This window comes from Hylobates moloch, unplaced genomic scaffold, assembly GCF_009828535.3.
Source record: "Hylobates moloch isolate HMO894 unplaced genomic scaffold, HMol_V3 SCAFFOLD_11, whole genome shotgun sequence".
Lineage (NCBI taxonomy): Eukaryota > Metazoa > Chordata > Mammalia > Primates > Hylobatidae > Hylobates > Hylobates moloch.
In genome coordinates this window covers 91577743-91583742 of record NW_026652286.1, presented here as the reverse complement: position 1 = coordinate 91583742, position 6000 = coordinate 91577743, and the positions used below count along the sequence as shown (strand labels likewise).

The window sequence follows — 6000 nt, the reverse complement described above, 5'->3', positions numbered from 1 at the left end:
CCTTACAGTCCAGATTCTCCCCGCATCACCCCGGTGCGCTCTCTCGGTTTGCTACCCTCTCCACCAGGCCTCCCCACTCCACCTGCGCAACGCCCTCAGCTCCGTGCTCTCCGGAGTAATCCCCCTCAGTCGCACTCTCACAGCCCGGACCCTGCCCCCGCCTCACCCCCACTTGTGCCTCCACCTCCCGGTTCCTCCCTGAGAGGTCCCCCAAGATACGCCCTCACAGTCCGGTCCCCCGCCGTCCTCTCCCGGCGCACGCTCAAGTCCGGTGCCTTCCCCCCGCAGACCCCCGAGGCGCACCCTCAAGCTCGGTGCCTCTGCCCCCCGCAGGGGCGCCCTCAAGCCTGGTACCGTTCACATGAGAGCCCCTCGGGCGCACCCTCAAGCTCAGTGTACCCCCCCCCGCCAGGCGCGCCCTACAGGCCCGCCCCGCCCCACGGCGCCCCCCGCGCGCTCTCTGGAGTCCTCCCTCCTGCCTGGTGCGGCCGCCGGGCCCGCTCGGCTCCCCCTTCCGGCCCCCACACTCAGACACGCGCCCGGCGTCTCCGGGCCGCTAGTTCCGCGCCTTCCTGGATGGAGGCGCGCCCCGAGAGGCTCGGACGCGGCCCCTTAGGCCCGGCATCAGCCTCCCCGGCCAGCAGGAGAAGTCAGGTCAGCTTCCTGTCCCCAAGTAGATGCCCGGGGGCCAGTTTTCAAAACATATCCTTAGTCATGTAATAAAGAGATGTTCCTCTGGTCTCAACTCCCGATTTTTACTTTGGAGGGGCGAAGGCAGGGCTACCCTTGCCAGCCACCATTTCCCAATCACGTCGCGGCTGTGGAAAAGCAGCCGTCCTATCCCTTCAGAAGGGAACTCGTATTTCCCCCTCGAACTTTTCTCGTCGGTGTGAGAGAAGGGCCCTCCATTTTCTCCTCAGGAGGCTTTCGCGGCCCGGCTTCCTCTCACCATCAGGCCGGCAAGGCAGTGACGCCGCGGCGAATGTAGCCGCGGCGACCGAGGTTTCGCCATCTTGAGTGGAGGAGGAGCCCCGGTCGCCGCCATGCGGAGAGGCAGGGAAAGGGAGGAGGCGGCGGGCGGGCGAACGGGCGAGCGAGGGAGGGGGCAGAGGAGTCGAGTTAGCTCAGCCAGGTGGCGACTTCGGCGGCGCCACGAGAGCGGGCAGCGGAGGAGGTAGGGCTGGAAGGCCGGGGAGCCGGCGGCGCGGGCCGCTGGCCTCCGCGCCCCTCGGAGCTGGGCGGGGGCGGGGGCGAGAGGAGGCAGTAGCGAGAGGGCCGGGGGGGGGCGGGCGGAGGTTTCCGAGGAGGAAGGAGCGTCCGCCATTTTGGGAGCTTCGAGTCAACAATAAAGGACCGGGGGTGCAGAGCGGGAGTGGCCTCGTTGGTAGGACACGGGCCTGAGTCGCGAGGCTTGGGGTGAGGTGGTGGGGTCGAGGTCAGCAGTGCTGTGGGGGCTGCGGGGAGCCCTCCGGGCCGGCTCTGGGGGACTCTCGGGCGGAGGCCTAAGGCCTGGCCGGGCCTGGGGAGGAAGGCGGGCGGCAGCTGTGTGGGGTGGGGGCGCCTGAGAGGAGGCGAATATAGGAATGTGGTGCGCGGCAGGGTCGGCAGGAGGAACAGGCTAAGTACTCGGAGGAGCTTTATCGAAGATGAGGGAATATGAGGCCGAAGGGGGCGGCAAGGACTTAGGGGGATGATGGTGGAGGTTATAGGGTACGAGGCGGCCCTATAGGGGGCGGCAGGGACATGCTGTATTGGAGGGCTCCGTTTAGAAGCAAACCGGCCGCTGCTTGATTGCGGTAGGCCTTGCAGGTCAATAACAAGAGGGTGTTTATGGAGCCCCCGACTCTTGGAGGAAAGGAGGGGGATTTCTGGGTTGGAGGGTCCCTTTGGGGCCTCCTTGGGGGAGTCCCTATTGTTTGCTACTGATGGAGCTGGTTGCCGGCTCATATTGCGCAGATAGGATTGCAGAGCCCCAACCTTTTGTGTTTATGGTCAGAGGGAGCTGACTTGAAGTGTGTGTGTTTGGGGCGTGGGGTGTGGAGCGGGGTTGGGGGGGGGCAAGAAATTTCCCTTCAGTTACGGGGCTCCCGTCATTGACTTGTCTCTTTCCCGTATCTCTCTTTTCTTTTCCACAGCCCCCCTTTCCCTTCAGAATAAAACCCAGTCACTCCAACTTGGAGGCAAAGCTTAGAAAAACTGCGCTGCATTTGCAAACAAAAGCTCTTGTTGGCGATGACGATACTGTTTTGGGTGTGAAACTGTCAATTGCTAACTACGATCTGAGAAGTGCTGTAATTAACTCCGCTAGGGGCTCCTCCCAACTAGTCTACGTTTCTTGGTTTTTGTTTTTTGTTTTTTTGAAAATGTAGAAAGATAACTTGCAAATCTAAATTGGGAAGGGGTAGGAGGAATATTTCTTTCTCTGAGAAAAAGCTGCAGTGCAGGTTTCAGTTTAAGAAGGGAGCAGTTATCACATAGTCTCATTTTGGATTTAAGGGTATAGGAGGTCTTACTGTGCATGATGGACAGTAGTGATGATATCGTTCGGTCTTTAGAGGTTGCCCTTTTCATCCTCTTAGTGCTCTGCAAACAGCTAAGTCTCTGTATGAACTGCGTGATATCGCTGATCATAATATAAAACCGTCAATACAGGAAAGTAGCTGTTAACCATATCTGCTTAAGAGGTTAGAGTTAGAAGTAAACAACTTTGTGTATGTGATAATCAGGACTTGCTTGTGAGCAATTTGTTCATTTTTTTTTTTAAAGGAAGGCATAATCAAGGAGCATTTTCTCATAAATGTTGAGATCCGTTGACTTTAAAATTTTGAGTTTCACATGCCTTGGTGTATGGCAGAAAGAATCAGCACTCGTAAGCTAGTGTATTTTATGTAAGAAATGTAACGGGGTTGCTGGGAGCGGTGGCTCACGCCTTTAATCCCAGCACTTTGGGAGGCCAAGACAGGCGGATCAATTGAGGTCAGCAGTTCAATACTAGCCTGGCCAACATGGCAAAACCCCATCTCTACTAAAAATAGAAAAAATTTAGCTGCGCGTGGTGGCAGGCACCTGTAATCCTAGCTACTCGGGAGGCTGAGACAGGAGAATCGTTTTAACCCAGGAGGCGGCGGTTGCAGTGAGCCGAGATTGTGCCACTGCACTCCAACCTGGGCGACAGAGCGAGACTCTGCCTCAAAAAAAAAAAAAAAAAAAAGTGTAACGGGGTTAAATCAAAAGCCAACAGAGTAGGGCTTTATTTTCGGGTCTTTGTATATTTTTATGAACTACAATTAAAAGTAAGATTTCAGCCGGGCACGGTGTGGCTCTCGCCTGTAATCCTAGCACTTTCGGAGGCTAAGGCGGGCAGATCATTTGAGGTCAGGAGTCCAAGACCAGCCTGGCCAACTTGATAACACCCCGTCTCTACTGAAAAATACAAAAGTTAGCCAGACCTATAATCGCACCCAGCTACTTGGGAGGCTAAGGCATGAGGATCGCTTGAACCTGCGAGGTGGAGGTTGCAGTGAGCTGAGATCGGGCCACTGCACTCCACTCTGGGCAACAGAGTGAGACTCTGTCTCAAAAATAATAGGCTGGGCAACTTTGGGAGGCCGAGGCGGGCGGATCACGAGGTCAGGAGATCGAGACCATCTTGGCTAACACGGTGAAACCCCGTCTCTACTAAAAATACAAAAAATTAGCTGGGCATGGTTTTTAGCTGGGCTTGGTGGCGGGCGCCTGTAGTCCCAGCTACTTGGGAGGCTAAGGCGTGAGGATCGCTTGAACCCACATGGTGGAGATTGCAGTGAGCTGAGATCAGGCCACTGCACTCCACTCTGGGCAACAGAGTGAGACTCTGTCTCAAAAATAATAGGCCGGGCGTGGTGGCTCACGCCTATAATCCCAGCACTTTGGGAGGCCGAGGCGGGCGGATCACGAGGTCAGGAGATCAAGACCATCCTGGCTAACACGGTGAAACCCCATCTCTACTAAAAATACGAAAAATTAGCCGGGTGTGGTGACAGGCACCTATAGTCCCAGCTACTTGGGAGGCTGAGGCAGGAGAATGGTTTCAACCCGGGAGGCAGAGCTTGCAGTGAGCTGAGATCGCGCCAGTGCACTCCAGCCTGGGTGACAGAGTGAGACTACGTATCAAAAATAAATAAATTAATTAATAATAATAATAAATAAAAGTGGCCGGGCGCGGTGGCTCATGCCTGTAATCCCAGCACTTTGGGAGGCTGAGGCGGGTGGATCACCTGAGCTCAGTTGTTCAAGACCAGCCTGGCCAACATGTCGAAACCCCGTCTTTACTAAAAATACAAAAATTAGCTGGGCATGGTGGCGCATGCCCGTAATCCCAGCTACTCAGGAGGCTGAGGCAGGAGAATCACTTGAACCCGGGAGGTGGAGGTTGTAGTGAGCTGAGAGTGCGCCATTGCACTCCAGCCCGGGCAGCAGTGCAAGACTCTGTCTCAAAAAATACAATAAAAAATAAAAGTAAGATTTCCATTTATGGGATAATTTTAAAATGAGGTTGACCAGTTTTGTGTTGTTTTTTTTTTTTTTTAAACGGAGTTTTGCTCTTGTCGCCCAGGCTGGAGTACAATGGCGTGATCTGGGCTCATTGCAGCCTCCACCTCCTGGGTTCAAGTGATTCTTCTGCCTCAGCCTCCTAAGTAGCTGAGATTACAGGGCCACCACACCCAGTTAATTTTTGTATTTTAGTGGAACGGAGTTTCACCATGTTGGTCAGGTGGTCTTGAACTCCTGGCCTCAGGTGATCCACCAGCCTTGGCCTCCCAAAGTGTTGTGATTACAGGCGTGAGCTACCATGCCTATCCTACCAGTTCTTTTTTTTTTTTTTTTTTTTTTTAAGTATTAATTAGCTTTACTACTCTGGGTTTCTTGGAAAGTTTTCTTAAAATTACTAGTGTGTTTAGTCTGACACAGATTTTTTTTAAACAGGAATTTTCCTGTTTTTTTTTTAATTCTATTTAAAGTTAGAATAGTTATTAGCTACGTTTGTTATAAATGAATAAAATTATTAGAGTCATCTTGTTTTTGTCAATTTCAAAGTAAGAAATCATTTATACAAATTTGTGTATATCATCTGTCCTTGGGATCATTACTTGCTGGATACATTATGGCAGAAATACACTATTCTCTTGACTGCTTCATTTATTGTTTTAAAGGACGAAAAGGAAAAAAGAAAATACATTTTTCTTCATAAAGTTTTTTGTTGTTTTTTGAGACAAGGTCTCTGTCGCCTGGCTCACTGCAGCCTCCATCTGCCAGGTTCAAGCGATTCTCGTGCTTCAGCCTCCCAAGTAGCTGGGACTCCATTACAGGTGTGCACTACCACGCCCAACTAAATTTTTTTTTTCTTGTTTGTTTGTTTGTTTTTGTTTTTGAGACGGAGTCTGGCTCTGTCGCTCAGGCTGGAGTGCAGTGGCACAATCTTGGCTCACTGCAACCTCCGCCTCCTGGGTTCAAGCAGTTCTCTGCCTCAGCCTCCCGAGTAGCTGGAATTACAGGCGTCCGCCACCACACCTGGCTAATTTTTGTATTTTTAGTAGAGGCAGGGTTTCACCATCTTGGCCAGGCGGATCTTGAGCTCCTGACCTCATGATCCATCCTCCTCGGCCTCCCAAAGTGCTGGGATTACAGGCATGACCCACCGCACCCGGCCTAAATTTTGTATTTTTAGTAGAGATGGGGTTTCGCTATGTTGTCCAGGCTGGTCTCTAACTCCTTACCTCAAGTGATCGCCCGCATTGGCCTCTCAAAGTGCTGCGATTACAGGCCTGAGCCACCAACACCCAGCCCATGAAGTTTAGTAGTTGAAATTCATAAGGGCACAAAAGTGTTTTTTTCTGGAAGTGTGAAGTTCAAGTCAAAAGCTCACTTAAATCTATAAGGACTCTCGGTTGCTATTAGAAGTAGAAGAAAATTAATGAATTGTCTTGTTTAAATTGTGTGATACTTCAGTGAGTTGTAATG

At 52.2% G+C, this 6000-nt stretch overlaps 1 protein-coding gene across 4 annotated transcripts in view; it reads left to right on the top strand.

Moving 5' to 3' along the window:
• The first annotated feature begins 518 nt into the window (after positions 1-518).
• Positions 519-6000, top strand: part of DDX6 (DEAD-box helicase 6) — a 43005-nt gene continuing 37523 nt past the window's right edge. Inside the window, exon 1 of one of the 4 annotated variants that reach the window (XM_058446407.1) lies at positions 519-654. The gene's annotated coding sequence lies outside the window, so the exon portion shown is untranslated. Of the gene's footprint in view, positions 655-1083; positions 1175-1307; positions 1417-6000 lie in introns of those variants that run through there. The other 3 variants (XM_058446405.1, XM_058446406.1, XM_058446403.1) reach the window with 3 other exon arrangements.